The following is a 20,170-nucleotide window of genomic DNA, read 5'->3' on the forward strand; positions in this document are numbered from 1 at the left end:
ATTTTAGCATAGCATCCATTCAGATGAAGAATTTAGTAATTTTAAAAATAAACAAAAAAATGCTTTACAGAAATAATAACAATAAGTCCGATACTTCATAATTCAACAAAAAGATCTCCGAGAAGAGGGAAAAAATAATTATTGAAAATACTTGTTTAATTAAAATAAATTGTTTAGGAATTGTAATAATGGATCAATATTTTTCAACCAGTTTTGAATATTAACCCTTTAAAGGGCCATTTTTTTTTCTAGTCATATTATGTCAAAATATTTTTAGACTTGAAATTAAAATAAGAAAAGGGATTCATTTAGCTTATTAGATAAATTTAATTTGGTTAATTAATAATTAAGTATCAAATCAAGACACATCATTTTGTGCAAGATAAAGAACTAAAGCATCTAAGTTTCAGTCTTTCTAAAAAAATTTGTCAGAACTTATGCCAACCTACATAAATTCATACAAAGATTGATAAATTTGGTAGGAAGCATACTTCCCACGGCCCTAGAAAGGGTTAAAACACAAAATCTATACTTTCGCTCTTATAACGTTGATTGTCTTATTATTGAATTTACGTCCGAAGAAAGAAAAAAAAGGGGGGGGGAGTGAATAGCTCCAGATATATCTTTTTAAATAAGAGACCCATTATGCTTAAAATCCTAAGAAAAAAAGGAGCTGGGCTTGAGTTAGGATGCCTTTTCCCATAGCAAGAAAAACCATTTTCGCTAATTATGTCGACAACTTGACGTTCTGGAAAAAAGAACAAAAACTTTCAACAAAAATATCGTGTATCTATGTATGTATATACAATAAATTACTCATGGGGGGAGGGGGTTGACCTTTCTCTTCCATAGTCTGTTTTTGACTATCAGTAAAAGTTTGATTTTCATTAGTTGCCACCAATATTTCATTCTACTTACAAAAAAAAAAAGCGAATTATCATATTTGATTAAAATTACATATTTATAAAAAAAAGTCCAGTTTTATAGTAAATTTCTCTGATTTTTTCCGACCTCCAGGAATTCACTGACGATTCGCGGTCGGCTGGTCACTCTGAATGTGATTAATTGAACAATAAATTAATTTGGACAAAAAGTACCAAAGGTAATAAAAATATTGTAGAATCATTACAATAAAAAAAAAAATCGAACACAAGAATGTAAAAATTATTTCCGAAAACGCTGAAATGTGTCGTGTTTGCTAAAATAATAACCACAGACGTAATGGCTTTTCAACTGAAAATGCATCCCTTGAATTTTTAGGTATCAAGGTTCAATAACTTAAAATTTTTCCGTAAAAAGTTCTTAAGCAGAGAGGTTTTCTTTTTAAATGAAAACTTATTTACATCATTATAAATGAAATCTCAGAAATCTCCAAAATACTGCTGTACGATTCCTATATTTTTGGGTATCTAGAAAAAATTGCATCTTAGCAATGTGAGCATAAGCAGTGACTGGGTAACTTAAAACAGAAAAAAAATTATGACTAAAACTTTATCGCTGTAATCACTTCTGTTAGGTATCAGTGTGATGATCCGAGATTTGTCCCTCCGGTGATATGAGCTTTAGTTGGAGGGTTGAAAAGTGAGGTGAAATGAGGCATTTTTCAAGTTTTCTTTGATTAATGAAATGGGCCAGCGCTCTGTACGAACATATGTATATGAATATAAAAATATTTTTACATACTACTTCGATTACTCGTTTCACTATATGAGTCGTCCTTAAAAACATTTTTTCAAAAAACCCGGGAAAACATAAGAATTTTAATAAGATATAATATTGAAACTTCTGCACAGCAAAACATACAATACCAGCTTTAATTTTACATAAGATTTTTATGTCCTACAACCTTTATGTAGACCAGTTTTAAAAATGAATGGATCATTTCAAATAATCTAAGAAAATAGATTATTTTTAGATTTTTTTTTTATTATTATTTTTCAAATAATAATAAAAAAAAAATCTAATTTTATTTTATGTTTATCCACCTTGCAGCCGAAACTCATCTCACTGGAGGGGAAAAAACATGTAAATAATAATACTGGATCCAATTAATGTGATTAAGCAAATGAAAATTTAACCATAACTCTTTTCTGATTTAAACTTCTGGTTATTAGTTTATGCTCCGATAGTAAAGAGGCAACTATCCCCCTCCCTCAAAATATGAAAAGCGTACAATAGAATGTTGGGGAACTTGGCATAAAAATTTTACGAAGAAGCATCTGTTGGTTAGTTACAGGACTAATAGGTTTCCCATTTTTCCCACAGAAGATAAGATTAGAGGGATAAGCATATTCTGATTCATAAAGAAACATAACTATTGATCACTTTAAATTGCTTAAATAAAACTGTTTGCAGTTCACCATCTTGTGAAATTATTTTATGAACATTTTCCTAATTCGTAATGTAAATTTGAAATTCTAAGGTTAGGATAAGTAACACTCAATTATAACACGTATGATTTTGAAATCAAATACAGATAATTTTAAAACACAAGTTCAGAAAAACATTAAAATTTGATTACAAAAGAAATAACATAATTGTGATTCAGTCACAAAATACAGACAGACAGAATGAAATATTTTAAGAAAGAAACTTTTATTTAATACCTCATTTACAAATGTTTACAGAAGAAATGAACTATTAGTTATCAGAAAGATAAAAAAATTAACATTTTCACAATTTTACGCATTTACTAAATTATACATCATTTTGGATGGTGTTCATCTGTACTTACACTTTTCACACTGGATAAATGTCTTGGTAGCTGAAATTTGTGCAAGAAATGACAACATACCACATGAAATTTATTTAAACAACACAAAAAAAAACATTGAAATATTATTTCCAATTGCAATTCTTTTAAGTTTAATCCTTTAACTTCAAAAGGCACATATATATGCCTTTCATAAACTTTACAATATACCTTCCTTTGTAATTTGTTGTTATATAACAATGCCTACTTTTTTGGAATGCAACAAAACGATCTTGAATAGGGGTTTGACTAAAGTATGCTCATGTCTTACAATAGGGAACAAGTGCGATTGTAACAGTAAAAAGAAATATCATGTTGAATTAGATAGCACTAGAGAATGAATTGCATAAGATTTTGTCAGCCTTTAAAGGGTTAATATATAGACTGACAGCACGCATACATATAATGCATACTGGTGTCAAACATTCATATTTGATTTTGTAATCTGTAAAAAATGTAATAGATATGAATGATAAAACAGAAATATCATAATGAAGTCAATTCACATGCCACAGCTACATGACAAAGAAGTAATTCAGTAAGTCATCTCACTATATGTAGTTTTACAGTAGGCTCTAACATAATAAAAAAGACATGACAACACAGAATGGATTGTATGATACTGTACTTAACTTGCATTTGGCATACTGCACTTAAAATGTGTCACATGATAATGAACTGACTCCATTACCATTAAGCTCCTCCTTGTGAAGATTTTCAAAATCAAGTCTAACATAATCAAATGAAAAATGTTTGAACCAGATGCTAAAATTTAATCTATACTCTAGTTTTTTTCAAAGAAAGGGAGGGAGCAGCTCTGCTCATTTAACACATAACCGTGAAGTTGAATTCAGAGTAACAAACACTATGAAGTTCCCTATGTAGGTTTGCTTAAAAATATTAAAAATAACAGCATTTATTAAGGAAAACACTTACCTTTAAATTGTTGCACAAGACCTGTTAAAAGTTGAAATAATTGTGGGTATTTTTAACTGACACAAAATTGAACACTTGTAAACCTCAGATGAACAATTAAAAGAAAATAATCAAAAGTTGACATATAATAACATTAATCAATGTCAAATATAATATGAAAAGAGAAAAAGGATATTTTTGTTTATCTGATGAATTTTATTTCACGTTTTAAATATTGATCATGAAACTCAAAAGAAAGGTATTTAATGACTTAAACATTCCAGTTCAGCTCCAGTTAGGAATCTATCATTCCAAATAAGATAATAAGAAATTATATACTTACCATGTAGTTTTGATCAACATCCAAGTTCTATTTCAATTTTTCTATAAGCCATTTTATGCATAACAGGGAACAGACCTGTTACCTACTTTGCATTTAAATAACTGCCATTTTGATATTATGTAATGAAATGTACTGAAAGCAGTCCTGAATCATTCATCTGTAACTGGATAAGTCTTACCTACAGGTAACAAAATAAGTAGATCAATTTCAGAAAACTTCACAAACAAGCTAAGAACAAAAAACAAATTCTTGAATTTACAGGTACTTAAGGTACAAGTGTCAAATCAAGTTAGATTTATTTTAAGCCAATTATTTTTATTATTATGTGTGTGTGTGTAATGATATTTTAAAATATAATTTAAAGTTATTTAATTCCTTAATTTTTAGCTCAATTTAGCCCATATTAACTTCATTCTAAAATATTCTCTTATTTCCTGATACCATTCCACTCTTTCTATCTAATTAATTCAACAGAAGCTTTGTAAAATTGCCTTGAATCAGCTAAAAGCCGAGGCGTTCCCACACTCTGAGTGAACGGATAGAAAATTGACAGCCAAGTAAATTCTTATAAAAGATCCCTGTGTTTCCCTTGCCTGGTTCGGCGCGTGTAGAGAAAATCCCTTTAGAAATCTCATTGTATATAAGCAATGTGAAGAAATATTTTCCCTATCAATATCCCATGTTATATAAGACCTGGGATAAAATTTTCATGAGCTTTCCCTCATTTTCACTCTGTGTTGTGTGTGTGCTCGTCGCTCCTGCTTGTACATAATGCGTGCCTCCCTGAGATGAAATAAAACGTAAAAAAAAAAAAAAAAAAATCGAAAGTCTCTTTACTGTCTTCGAAATTGCCTTTTGATTGAAAAATTATATATATATATATATATATAGCTAATCATTTCAAAAAGTCTATGAGCAGTTAAGCAACATTTGAATAAAACTTCAAAATAAACATTTAAAAACTATACTGCTTAATACTTTCAAAGCTACCGACGAAATATCTCGTCTTTCAGATACTTCTAATTATAGGTTTCTGTGGGTTGAACTTTCTAATACATATCTATCAACCTATCTAAACTGGCATAATAGACAAATTTTAGCCCACAGAAACCTGTAATTGGAAGTATCTGAAAGACGAGATACCTCGTCGGTAGCGTTGAAAGTGTTAAAAAATTAGATATCAAAAAAATACAATTCGTGACATACAATACCAACTTCAAAACAAATTAATCAAATATTATTTAAAATTTTGTTCAATTACCAAGCACACTAATTTCTTATGTTTCAATCTGGTAGCCAATAAAAACACTTACAAATCATATTTCTGTTTTCAAATGTAAAGAAAGGTTGCAAATTGAAGACATCAGTTAATAGAGTTTGAGGAATCTAAGTTCAATGATGGAAAACAGACATGTCAGAGAAACCTGAAAAGAACATTTTGTTAGTAATAAATAATACCGTAAAAAATGCAACATAATAAATTAATCTAAACGACATTTTATTAAATTCTGAAAGTTCAGATAGGAATTCAGTTGCGGGAATTTTGAACTTTAAACCAAAAAGCAAAAGAATTTAAAGCAATTGAATAGAAAAGTAACAATAAATCTTATCATTAACATGGATACTTCAGTCAAGTAATTTAACTTCCAATCCAATCTAAGCCAAGAAACAGAATGAAAATAATAAAAATTACAAGATTTCCTAAGAATTTAATTAAAAACAATATCCTATTATTATCACAAACAATTAACCTTCTCTTTATGGGTTAATGCAGATGAAGTATCACTAAATGATTAGGACCTCACACTTTTTAAAATCATTTATCAATCACTTATTTGATCCTTTAATTCCCCTGTCTTATTCTATCAACCCAGCCAGATGAATTGCTTCATTGCTAATGTTTGAAACAAAAAAAGTAACTCCATGGAAAATCTAGAGAAACATCAGGCTTTATCTAGCAATTGTTTTAAAGGAGAGGAAAACACTTTATTTCTTTATCAAAAATTATTGTAATACCATGCTTTTGTGTTTTCCTCAAGCCTATTATTTAAAGATCAACAATTTAACTTAAATATCCTATTAAAAAATTAATAAATTCTATAGTTAAGTAAAATGACAATATATAGTGAAAAAATATGGAATGTTGCACCCAAAACTGTGAGTGAGTTTATTGCTGAAACAAAGTATTCAGTTAAACAAAATTCTGTAAAACAAACTGCATTAGAACTATTGAACACTAAAAATAAATACAAAAATTTTTCTATAGTTTATTTTATTAGTTTTCTGAAATTTTAAACAATTGATTATTTACAAACAGGAAATTCATTCTTTTTACACGACATTGATAAAAGTCATTTACAGTAATTTCTTCATTTTATTCATTAAAGTTTTGCAGTTTTTTCATAAAATATTTAAGAAGCATCTTACAATTTTTTCATTAAACAAATCAAGTAATAATGCAACTGAAAACTCTACATATCCAATTGGGAACAGTTTGTGTAATATAAAAATACTTTAGAATCAAAGAATGAAATTGTGAAGCATGAATTAAAAATGAGCTGGAATTTTTTTTTTCTTCCCCTTTATATAGCAAACTATGATCCTATAGAAAATGACAACTCAAGTTGACAGTATACAGAAAGATAAAAGCAGTTGCATTAATGTGTAATGATAATTTATACTTGTGTATGAGAGGTTGAGAAAGTTTCCTGAATCCATCAATTTTTATTTGAAATAGTTTTAAAACACAAAATATTGATTATTAATATTTAAAATGAAATATATATCAATAACTTTCAAAAAGTCTGAACCATATTCAAAACTATTTAAAATGGGTAATGATATAATATGCACCTTTTCTTAAATTAACAACTTAAGCCGTCACTAAATATACTTTAAACAAACAGCATTTTTAATCAGTCAATTATATCTTCATTTTATTACATGCACTTATGTTGGAAGAACTAACAAAATGTTTATACTTATCACATAATTTAGTTCTATTCATAGAATATTCAATCAAGGATTCTTCTCAAGTACTTGCACAAAATTATTGGTCTCATATAAAAAGTAATTCTAGGAGGATCTAGGATCTAGAGAAAAAAGAAACGCAGAAATATATTGAGGATATACATCATATCCATAATTTATTTTAATAAAATTTTTCCTATTTTAAAATGTAATCTGAAAATATAAACAAATACCAGCAGATAGAGTTTACAGTAATATACAATTCTATATAATATTTTATTCTTTAATAATTTATTTGCATAAAACAAATATTTCGTTAACCAATTCAACTTCCTAAACTAAGTTTAAACATTCAAGGCAACAGCAGTTTCAAAAAAGAAATTGATAATGAAAATGAAACAGGTTACTGCCATTCTGTAATTCAACTGATTCCTGACAAATAATCTATATAAGTGAATAATTAATAATTCGTATAAATAGTTTTTGCTTATTCACAAATAAAGACACATGGCTGTCGAAAAGTTGATTTCATATATGAATACTGTAGCCTTTGATATGACAAAGGCTACAGCATTTATTATTTCAAGTACAGGCTATTTCAAATTTTTCACATAAATATTGAAGCATAAGGATGATTTCATGTCAATTAGTTAATTTTTTTATTAATAAAAAAGTATTTTCTTAACAAGCAATGGCAAGTATATTAAATACTATCAAATAAATATATATGGAATATATGCAGATGTCAAATACTTTTACAATGTTGCTATTTTATTCCATCCTCAGTGAAAGAGATAATTTGAATAGTTTTATTTGGAATATTTTATTGATAGTGATTAAACATCTTCATATTCTTGTCACTCTAAGCTATAAAAATTCTTACTTAGAATTCACCAGTATCATACAGTGTATATTTTTTTAACACATGCATACAAAATTATTGGAAATTATAAAATTAAAAGTATTATAGGAAATATGCAGGTACATGAATGATCAAAGAACAGAAATTGCCACGTATATTTATAAAAATTGTTCCTGTAAATGCACACATATATGCTAATGTATTCAACACACTAGATTAACATCTTTGTTTACAAATAATGGCTTTACCTTATATTCAATTTTGAGAATACAATACGAAAATCCTCTAATTTACATACTATCTCTTACTTAAATCTTAATATAATATATACAAATATGTATAAATTAAAGTTAACAAAGATTTAAATATTTAGTAGTCAGAAAGATAAGAAAAGTTTTAATCACAGAATTTTTTTTTCCCTATAATGTTTGTTTACATTTGATTACACTTGATATTAAAAAGTGTAAGTAATTCTCCATAATTGGCCTATTAAATATATTATTATATCAGAGTAATGCTAAACTCTGTGGTTTCCTGCTGTTACATTAAAATACTATAAAAGGCAAAGAGTAAATATCATACTAACATAAGATGAATCAGTATTCTTGTCACTAATAAACAATCATTTCATAGGACTGAAAATGTAATACTGTATTTTACAAAAAGAATTATTAACATAACTGCAATATTTACACTTAAGCATAATAATTTAACAAAACAATAAAGAACCCTTTTCAATGCATAATATTATTTCCATTCACAACAATGTAACATTATTACTTAAATGATCAATACTAATCACCAATAACAAAAAAAAGAACTTAAGTAACAAGTTGAAGAAAAGACAAAATAATTCACAAGATATCATATTTACTTATATAAACATCATATATACTTATTTACTAGCAAAATATTTCTGTATATGAATATTGGATAAGTATAAGAAATGTTACAAAAAATGAAGGCAGAATGCTATGAAAATAAATTTTTTTAAAAAATCAGAAATCTAAAGTTTTTACAGAATTTATAAATTTAGTAGAAGATAATATTATGCGATTGTAATCAAGTTTGTAAGACGATGATTTCTCATTTAACAAATACAATCCAGAATTTTAAATTATTCTAAATTTATTTTCATTTTTTTTAGTAAGCACTTTTTATGTATTTGAAGCTACTTTCATAATCATTATAGAATTAAAGCAAATAAATAAAATTAATGAATTTTATTGAAGCTACAGGGAAAGAAAAGAAAGATCCTCATTTACAAATTCTAAAAAAAAAAAAAAAAGCAGCATTCTTTAATGTGTCAAATTTGAAGAATCAATATATTCTTAACCTATATTGGACCACTCATAAAAACAACCATAGGAAAAATGTAAACGCTTAAAAACATGATCAAAACAAGATACTTATACATATAAAACAAAATTTTTATTTATTTATTTTTTAAAATACAGATTTGTCCTATAAATGGACAATGGTCTAAACACTATGAAAAGTTACAACTTTGCAAAAAAAACTTTTATGAGTGACAATCAAAAAAAAAAAAAAAAAAAAGTCTACATAGTCCAATATCGCCATTTTGCAAATTGTAATAGTTTTTTTTTTCATTGCAAGATTTTAATAGATATCTTATCTTTGATGGTCAATGACAGCCATCTAGATTTTTCATTAATACATGCTCACAATTTAAAACACAAAATTCTTTGCCATTCTGCAATATACCTCTTTATCTAATATTGTTTTTCAAAATTATTTAACCAAGGTAACTTATTGTTACTGACATGCAAAATGTTGGTAAATCCTGTGCATCACAGGGAGAAAATAATTTTGAAATTTTCCAGGCTGCGATGAGGACGGTTTCAAAGCAATTCATGAGAAGTGCCTAGTATCACTTTTTTCCTTGAATAAAAGTAAAGTAATTTCACATATGACTGTCAAATAAGTCTACTTCATTTTTATATTTCTTATAGGAAGCAACACAAAATAGTACATTGGCATTTCTGCCTTCTTTCACACAGTGCAGTACTTTGCTATGCACTTTTCTAATTTCAAAATGTTAATAATGAAATGACATTTATCATTCCAGCGAATAGAAGCTATTTTGTTAGCTTTATCAAACATGGCATCTACTAAAAAAAAAATGTATATATTTATTTATATACATTTATATATATAAAAATATATATTTTTATTATATACATAAAAATATATATTAATTTCTATTATTATTTAATGGGTTAAAACTACGACATTTTAAGAAGTGAATTTAAAGAATGTTTTTAATTAAATTTGTCCGAAATTCAATTTTTCTCAGCAATTTATTAAATTTAGTCTATTTAAAGTAATTTACAACACGTTTTATGTAGATTTTAATTGTTTCTTTTCTTTTATCCATAATTAATTCAACTGTCCTGCAAATAGGACAGCGGCCCAATATTGGTTAAATGGAGTTTGCAATGTTTCCTGTGTAATTTAAATATTAAGTAATTCTGCAAGCAAGAAGATTATGATTTGAAAGTTTAATGGTAATATTTTACAATTATGTACTATAGTGATTGAGGGCAGGGGGAAGAAAAGAAAAGGTTTCAATAATTTCAAACAGCTGAAACTATTTCTTTCGTAATATGATCCTATTTCAATAAAAAAAAAATAAAAAATAAAAAATAAAAAAAAATAGAATAACAACTGTTACTTATGTCATTGAAGTTCATACTAAATAATATCTCATGAACAGTTTTTGTAGATAGTGTTGTTTGACATTAAACAACAGATAGATGCCTATAAGATATTCTTTCTCTAGGCATAGCAGTTTAGTATTTTGTTTTTATTTGATTAAATATCAGATCTCTAACAATACCAAATATTAATTTCAGATGAAAACTTTAATTATTACTTTCTCACTGCTTGAAGTAGCTTTGAATACTTGAAGAATTAAACTATTAATAGTGATCACACATTCTGTACGTGAACCGGAGAGCCATGCAAAACATAACTTTACCTAATGCATAGGGATATTCCCTTCCCTTGACATATGATTAAAACAGAACCCGATTCAAAATTACAACTTTATCATTATAAATAGTTAGTATGCTTATTTATAGATAAAACAATCTTTGTTTTCTTCTTTAAAAAAAGTAAGCAAAACAGAGATTTTAAAGTTGTTAAGTTTAATGTCATTTCTGATTAATCATTTGAGGCGAGTATCTCAATTATCTCAGATACAGTAAGATCTCAAAATTTTAATTCGAAAATAATTAGATTTTTAAAGCATGTCACAACAAAATACAACTTCATTAAGCTTGAATTTATCCAGCTTTCTGAAGAATGGCATAAATTCATTTCAGGTATACACACAATTTACTTGATGAAAGGAGATGCTTAGAGAAAATTAATAAGTGGAAAGATTTTATGACAAAGGATTTAACTGCTACCCTCAAATGAAGATTAAAGGTTATAAATTATGTCATTTTTTTATAAAAATCAAATATTCCTTTTCATGTTATAGTATTAAAATAAGCAATGCTTTATGATATAGTTAACTTTAATAATACTTGATAGTACCTTAACTAGTTTGAAAAAGGATGTAAAAGTGTGAACAGCTTTTCACAATTTCCTACCATTTTCACTTTCATCACTCGCACAATTTTCCATTTCAGTTCTCGGTTATTTGATCTAGCTATGTAACAGCATATAATTAATTACTTTAATGTTAAATATAATATAACCTATTCAGGGTTTGAATTATTTCTGTGTAAAAGTAGATTTGCATGTAATCCAAATAGACATTTTTTTCTCATTTAAAAATTCATAAACTATTGCTGTAGGCACATATTCTGTCAGGAAGGGTTTTCTCGTGTTCTTTGCCAAACTACATTTGTGAATTTAGAAATTAATTTGACCATAAAGTTCTTAAAAAATAAAGTTTATATGAAAGAATTACAGAAAATGGATATTCTAGATGTGCTTCCTAACACTAAATTTTAAAATTTAAGGAAATACTATTCTAAACTATGTTTTAAAAATGTAGTCATTGCTTTATTTCTTACTATAGAGCATTAGGAAATATTCCTTCTTTAATAAAAACGTGGCTTCAAAATTAGGAGAAAAACCATTTCATAAATGTTTCTACATATGCACAGTCTAGAATTTTATTATACTGAAATGTTTTTAAACCCTGTTTGACAAGTTCATGTACATTTCATATTCAATGAGTTAAAATACAAAATAAATCTAAGATAATATTTAATCATTGAAAATTCTATATATATTTTCAGATTATAATGCAATTTTGCAATTGGTCACCAAAATATATGCATCATGAAATAAAACCCTTGTTGATATTTATGTCAGGCTCTTTTATGATCAATGACAATTCAAGGTAATATAGGATAGAAAGCTCTGAACAGCCATGTCACAGGTGAATAATAAAATATATGTCTGCTTGGTCAGAGTATATAGAAAAAGTGGATGTTTAATATTAAATTCTGCTTTAAGAAATCACTCTTAAATATATTAGAATCCCATTCAAGGTAATAAAATAACGCATAACATATTTCATAGCATTTCCCATCTGGTGACTTGTTGCTGATTAGAGTATTTGAAACTCTAAATCCAGATGTTGTAATTCAGTTATTCAAGAAATCAAATTTATATCATGCGGCTATTGGTTTTTCGTCTTGCATAGAGTAGCTTACAATGCATCACAAATTCCGAACAGGTAGTAAAATTAGTTTTTAACTTTACTGTCTGTCAAACAAATGAATAGCTTTAACTGAATATTAACAAAAATAGCATACAGTGTATGTTTGATGATAAATATAATAATGTGAAAAGCTAGAAATGCATAGATAAGCAAACCAAAATTAACGACAATATTCATAAATTTATATTGAAGGAAAAAAAATGATTTTAATATTTAACGTCTTGAAGCAACATTAATTATAAAAGTTTTCACAAAATAACTACCATAATATGAATAAATCGTATGGTTTATTTGAAAATGCATTCAACTCCCTCTTCCTCGTCAAAAAATTCCAAAACAAGTTCCGACTTAAGAATAATCTTAAAAGATTCTTACAGAGCACAAAAAAGGAGTAAATATCATTTAATAGGGTATAAGTAGGATATATTACCTTACTGAAAGAATATATTCAACGGTCTTTCCATCATGTCTGTATAAAAGATCATTCGTCATAATTGAAAACTCCATTAATTTAGGCAAGATGATTGAACGGGTAGAAATTAACCCGCATACTTTTTTCATATATATATATAACGGAAACTTTCTTCACACTCTTTAGTCCCCATCATAAAAAAGGCTTGACAGATGAAAACAGACGTTCAGCTGATTAAGCCGTTCTCGCAACTAGCGCCAGTCAGTTCTCTGTACTGTGATTGGCTAATATTCAAAGTCTTCGGTAATGACTCTACTTTCCGAATGTTTCCGACAAAAACCGAAAGTATCCGATTTGCAACGAAAATGCAAGACGGTTTCCAAACGTCATTTCAAACAATTAAGGAGAATAAATTTTATGTTAACTAATTTCGGACTTCATAAAAGTTGATTTTTTTCAACCATTTTTGTCAAAATGGAATTATGTGGAATTGAATCAAAAGTTCGTAACCCTCCAATCTGAAAAAATGTTTTGCAATGAAATCTTTAGCACTAGCACAGGACTAATATTAGTTGATCTCATAAGTAACGTCTAAGCGTGTCATTGACAGCATCAGGGAATGGATTCGCTTATTTATCATGATACATGCATTTCTTTATTCTGCTTATAACATTTCAGTCCATGTTATTTCAGGTCGGTTTCAAAACCAATGTTTTTGAATTTGATCATTATTACAGACGATTGTTTTTTAGTTTGCTCTTTAAAAGCATTTTCCTCATAATTATTCATCCATAATTCTCCCGCCAGAGGTTAATAAAGCCAAACTATTTGTGTAACTTAAATTTTTGATTTTTATGTCATCACTTTTGGTATACATACAAAAAGGTTTAATCGTTATAATCCTATTTTCATTTATTAAAATAATATTTAACTTCTATCATTAAATTTTTCAATAAGTTTAACTGATCGTTTTAAATAATTAATACCATTTTGATTGAATAATTTCAAACTAATACCAAAATGTGTGTCTATGTATTTCTAATATTGCAACCAAATCAGTAAGATAATTGAAATATAATATGTCTTTTTTTCGCAAAATTATTTTACATTTTAATTTGAAACAACTACACCACAGTAATCAAATTGTCCTAAAACTCTAAAAAAAAAAAAAAAAAAAAAGCATTATCATTGGTCATGACTAATATTAGATTGAAAATGAAATGACTAAATATGTTGAAAATGAAAAATTATATTTACGACTACTTCCTGAGGTGTAAATTACTATTACTTTCTGTGGGATTTTATTCTTCAGTTTATCCTCAATCAAAGCATCTACTTACTATTAAGCTTTCAAATGACTTTAGTAAATAACAGTTTAAAACAGAGTCACTGCAATTAACAAATTTTATTTAGCTAATATGTGCATTTACTTTATTAAGACTTTTAATACGGCACTCCACCCCAACACCGTGCACGAAGCACATCGTTGGCATTATTAACTATTGTTCACCAATATTATTAACCACTTTATTATTATTATTATTATGTTCAGCACTTTATTAAGACTGTTGGCAAAGTGATTGAAAAAATTAAATGATTAATAACAACTGGTCACATGAAATGTTCGTCTCTCGATTGTCAGGTATACTTACATGAGCATTACTTATTTTATATTTGTAATGATGAAATTTTCTAATCGATTCTTTTTCATTTCCTGATACATATTTTAAATTTTTCACAGATTGCATTGTTAATGAATATATTTTATTTTAATATTTTGAAGACTTAATCATCAATTAAATACAATTTTGGATTCGTACTAGTAGTGCAATCTAATAATAAACTTGAGAAGCAATAAATCAATCTCAAAATTAAACAGTAGAAGATAAGTAAAATAAAATCGGAACTGCGATTTAATACGCTTTCCCACTAATGTGTTTTTAGAAATTTTTTAAAATTAAACTATTTACTTTTTTAAAAAAGTCGAACTGATACACAAAAATGTAGATACTCTGAAAAAATTTATGATTGAGGACAATGGATTTTAGACTGTAGTTACATCTTCACCATTCCAAAAGTTTTATTCAAATTACTTTTTATCTCAGTAATAAGACAAAGTTGGATAGTTTTTGATATGATTAACTAAACACAGTCTCTTTGAAAGTGGTAGAATTTTAAGGAATCTCAAAGAATAAATAGCCTGAATTGAACTCGAAATCATTTTTTTAATTTAAAAATATTTACTTAAAAATTAAATAATGATGCCGCATAAAATACTATATTTTATTTAATATGTCTTTAAATGTAAAGCTAAATTTAAATACACGAATATATTTCAAATTTTTAATATTTCATTCATCTCCATCTGAATTTCAGTGAGCTTATTCAATTGCAGTAAATTTGTTGTCCTGAAATATTTATCATGAATTATTTTACAAGAAAATGGAACCTAAAATGAAATTTATTCAGTAGTTTCGTGAATAAGATTACCTTTTTGATCTGATATGACTTTTTTGTCTATCTTAAGGCCTCTTGAAATCTGGTAATAACAAACAAATATCCGTCTGACTAGGAGTTTTGCTTCTTAAACAATTGCAACTGAATTGGCGAATTTTTATCACGGACTGAATTTATCTCCTTCTCTCTTAGCGTATGCCTCTTCTCTCTCTTTTATCAGCATTTTGTTCAGTTATTCTGCAGGCAAACTGAAGGAATTAGGTACTTCTCATCTGTTTCTTTGTCTTGTCTTGGAATAAATATCAGTACTCCATAAATTGTGTAACTTCGTAAACAAATCTAAACATCCTTTCAACCGAATACATTAGTAGATATAATTCACAAATGAACCAGAAAAAAGATCGAGATTGGGAAATCTCTTTGCTTCTATTCCAAAGTCACTCGTGTACTCTAACTTTCAATGCCCCGTTCTATAGAATTGAAAGTCACCTTGGAATTTAAAAAATAAATAAATTGTCACGCTCTTATTTCAGTGTTCATCAAATGCCTCTATGTTTCACATTCTGAAAAATTACTTCAGATTGATATTAAGCTTGAGAATGTAAAATGAAACGTAGAAAGTCCCGAAATGTCAACAGCTCAAGTGGACTGAAGATATTTTGAATATAAAAAATCAGATGACCATAAATCTTCCAACAGAAAAAAAAAATGCATATATGTGGGTGAATAATTAAACAGGAAATACGTTCATACCAAGCTATCGAGTCATATAATACATGTTCATAATATCTCTTCTCATGACAAGTTTACAAAAAGTGAGAGAGGAAATTTACTTTTAAAATCGATTCACTACTTTACATAATATGCTCATAATTATAATTTCTATGAGTAAGTTTCCGGTTAAATTAAATGGAATGCCTTAATTAATATCTTTAATCACGTCTTTCAAGTTTAGACTGCTTACTTGTCTTTTCTGATTTACAATGATTAAGTAATATGTAAAAGCGTAAAAGAACATAAACGAAATCATAAGATTTCAAATCAAGCAAATTTCTCCGACAAATAAATATCTCAAAATACCATAGCTATATATAAAATTCAGTGATTAGTTATTTTGATTCACTCTTCAAGAGTTTGGTTAGTGCAGCACTCTGGAAACAATTCTTTTCTTTTTTTAATGTTAGAGAGGCGTGACGAAGCAAGAATCAAATGTAAATGATGTCAAGAATGTACACGTTTTTTTTTTTTTTTTTTTTTTTTTTTTTTAAAGCTTCTATTTTTCTCATATCTGGCGATTTTATCTTCGCGGCTCCTTGCCCAGGACTGGTTCTGGTACATCGATACTTTTCTTTCCTTTCTTTATGTTATTGTAGATTGATTTAATGGATACAATTGCATATGTACTAAAACAGGAATCGATAATTACAGGAAATTTGCAGCTTAATCAATAGGAGTGGTTTCTCCAAAACTTTCTCAAATACTCTCTAATAACAATGTCATCTGCCTTCCTTTACGCATGCATTAAAAAAGAACTTGAGCGCCACGAATGCTCAGATTTTTATTTTCAGAGTGCAGTATCTGATCAATCATTTTGTACTTTGTAGTATAGTGAAGAAAACCGATTGAATGCATTTTTTTCAGATCGATTAAAACCAAAATTTGACAAAGAACTACAGTTTTAGAGACAAGATTACTTACCAAAATTCATTCATCTAACGCATTGAGTTTTTGAGCTATTATGTTTACATGCATGCAAATGTATAGCCGGTCAATATCTTGACGCATTTGCTTCAAAATTTGATATGGATCTGTATTTTAGATGCAAAAACTGTGCATTGTATTTCATCAATATTGCTCTTTACGTTTTGTAATTATCGTGTTTATTCGTAAATAGATAGACAAACAGGATTTTACTAAGTGGATTTCGTAGAAAATGTATAGAAATCTATAAATATGTTATAAATACCAAATTTCATACATCTAGTTCAAAGAGTTTTTCTGTTATCGTGTTCACGACAGACAAACATAATTCCAAAAATATGTTTTTCTAACGTAGGTAAGCCTGAAACGTAGAGATTCGTCAAAATTTCGAGCTTGAATATTTTGACGATCACAACATTCACTATTTTTATATTTCTTGAATAAGAAAGTGGAAAGTACATTTGGCCAAAGTCCATGAAAGTCTTATATAGCTCTGGATCCGATTACCGATAATTACCGTAATAAACCATGAAACCAGTCTGGTAATCAAATGATGAAAGTTTTCCCAAGTGGATCTACACTAAAGATTCAAATTTGTAAAGTAAAGGGGGGGGGGAAGAGAGATTGCATTTAAGAAAAAATTCATTGGCTGTTGAATGTACAATAACAGACACTTTTTGAAATAGATGTATATTTGTAGTATAGATGAATCAAGGATAAAAGGCGCTAAAAACAGAGTTTTTTTTTTTTTTTTTGCATTGACTTTAGGATTAGGAGTGAAATGGCTTTATAAATTATGAAGTCCTTTTTGTCCCGTTTGTTTGTGGCATGAAGTTCTGTGATGAAACAAATTTCTCAGAAAATCATTTCGTTTTTTTGTCGTATAAAGGATGACAGTAGAATAAAGATGTCGAATTTCTAGAAAATTTAATGAATACAGTCAACAAAGTAACTAAATGACGTACTCGTTTTTCTTCTCGTACTTAAAGGAAGAATTTTGTAAAAGTATGCAGAAAGAAAAAGTTTTGGTTCAGAAAATTTAATTTCAAAATAAAAATGGTCGGATTTTCAAGAGCATATACCAAATTTAGTCAGATTAAGGTTCCGTTCTGAAGCAACACTAAGGTTATTTTGAGACAGATCCTCGCAATTTTTAGCAACACTTAGATGACAAAGATGGTGTCTACGCTGGGTGGATTCAGGTTTTGAAACTGAAGTTCCTCAATCCTGCAACCGAGACCTTACCATCATGCTGCCGCAGTCTCGTTTTGCATGCAATTTCTTTTCTGCAAGATTTATTCATTATCAGATTTTGCACACATTTAGTTACTAATGGACAATATATCTTTAAGAAGGATTCTTCCCACATTCAATAGCTTTTAAACAATTCTCGGCTGTAGTCCCCAAAAATTTATAAGAGCCTTGAACAAAAGATTTTAGAGATCAAAGTTATTTATTTTTGTACTAACATCAATAATGATTTGTTAGGTGATTGTTTAAGATAAAGCTTACGTTGATGATACAATTGCCATTATGATATTATAAACAACCAAGTGTATTCCGATAAAAAGAAGCATAAACGTTCTTTTAATACTGCATAGATTATTACTAGAGACAAGTTTTTTTTTTGTTTTATTTATTAATATATGAATTAATTTTCTGTTTCGCTGATAAACTGGAGTAAAGTTCCGGTTCGGTCAAAATCCTCAAATTTTCTACACGCTATCTGGTGATGTTCATGAATATTTGAATTTCTTTTTTTTTTTTTTAATTACTGCAGCTTGCGGATGCTTTTAAAATCTCAAATTTGAATTTATTTTTGAAATGTTCAATGCGTATTGTAACTTATAGTTTTTTTGTGCGAATGCCTGTAGAAATTGGTTTAAGCGTATTGTCTGGCAAATTATAAATCTGAACTAAGAATCACTAATAGCACCACTTTTTGTTTTAAACTCAAAGAAATTAACCAAGTAAATAAACTGGCAATGAAATGAATAATGGTCTTAAATTTTTGTGTGCAAAACTTAGCAATTGAAATAGCAGTTGAAAGGATTTGGATATTGGGATAATTTCCTCCTTTTCTCATTGTGAATGAACATGCTTCTTCATAAATTATCCAACTTGTTGTATTCCGATACCAAAATATGAAATCTCCAATATATTGATTGGTTGAATGGGTTTTGTGATCGATTGCAGTTTTCCACACAGGTATTGGAGGCGGTCGTCTCGTTCCTCGAGATTTATAGAGGCCTCAAAATTTATTTCGACGTATATCATAGTGCTAAGCCTGCGGCAAATTAAATTGTTCACAGTCTCCTCTTCGGTTTGATTTTCATAATTTTTTATTTTATTTTTTGAAAGAAAAAATAAGTAAGAAAGAAAATAATTGAACAAAAAGAACTAAATGAAATGTGGGGAGGAGGGATACTGACGTAAATAGAAAAAAACAAAATCACTAAATGATTTCGTAAATCGTAGTATTCAAGGAGTTTCTAAAATATAAATAAGACAAATAAACGATATTATTAAATCAACAATCTATACATTTAAAATAATAAGAAAAAAATTAATCAGTCACCCAGACTCAATTACTGCTTCGATTTCGCTAATTTCTGTTTCACATGAATGATCACGGACCCTAGACAAATCATGAAGCATGCTTGTCTCCTGCCCCTACCATTCCCATTTCGAAAGTAATCTCAAAATAAAACTACAGCGTAGCTCTCACCTTTAGCAACAAGACCAATTATGTTAGTTTTATCCGCCAATTAATTTCACCACTTCGCATGCACAGCTAATCAGTGAGTATAGTATGCTCTATGTTTACTGTGAAGGAATGCTTTAAATATTATTTTTATTTGTTACGGTAAAATGCAGTTGATTAAAGTTAGTTGGCATGCCTAAATTATTACTATTTGTACGATGAGCGAACAGCTGTCTGCCGAAAATGATTATCTTTTAAAACAGAAAGAACATTGATCAGTCTTTTGCTTAACCAATGAAAGAGATTAATTTTGAGTAATAATCATTTACTTTAATCATCGAATTCTAGT

The 20,170-nt window shown here is 28.0% G+C and overlaps 1 long non-coding RNA gene across 2 annotated transcripts; it reads right to left on the reverse strand.

Moving 5' to 3' along the window:
- Positions 1-2,576: 2,576 nt before the first annotated feature.
- Positions 2,577-13,193, reverse strand: LOC129959623 (uncharacterized). 2 transcript variants are annotated; one of them, XR_008783474.1, is made up of 5 exons: positions 12,978-13,193; positions 6,992-7,102; positions 5,324-5,434; positions 4,011-4,188; positions 2,577-2,764 (listed from the first exon to the last, which is right to left on the reverse strand). It is a non-coding gene; the product is annotated as an uncharacterized LOC129959623 (long non-coding RNA). The 2 variants fall into 2 exon arrangements; XR_008783473.1 differs by having other exon boundaries at positions 2,577-4,188.
- Between the last annotated feature and the right edge of the window lie 6,977 nt (positions 13,194-20,170).

This window comes from Argiope bruennichi, chromosome X2 (assembly GCF_947563725.1).
Source record: "Argiope bruennichi chromosome X2, qqArgBrue1.1, whole genome shotgun sequence".
Classification (NCBI taxonomy): domain Eukaryota; kingdom Metazoa; phylum Arthropoda; class Arachnida; order Araneae; family Araneidae; genus Argiope; species Argiope bruennichi.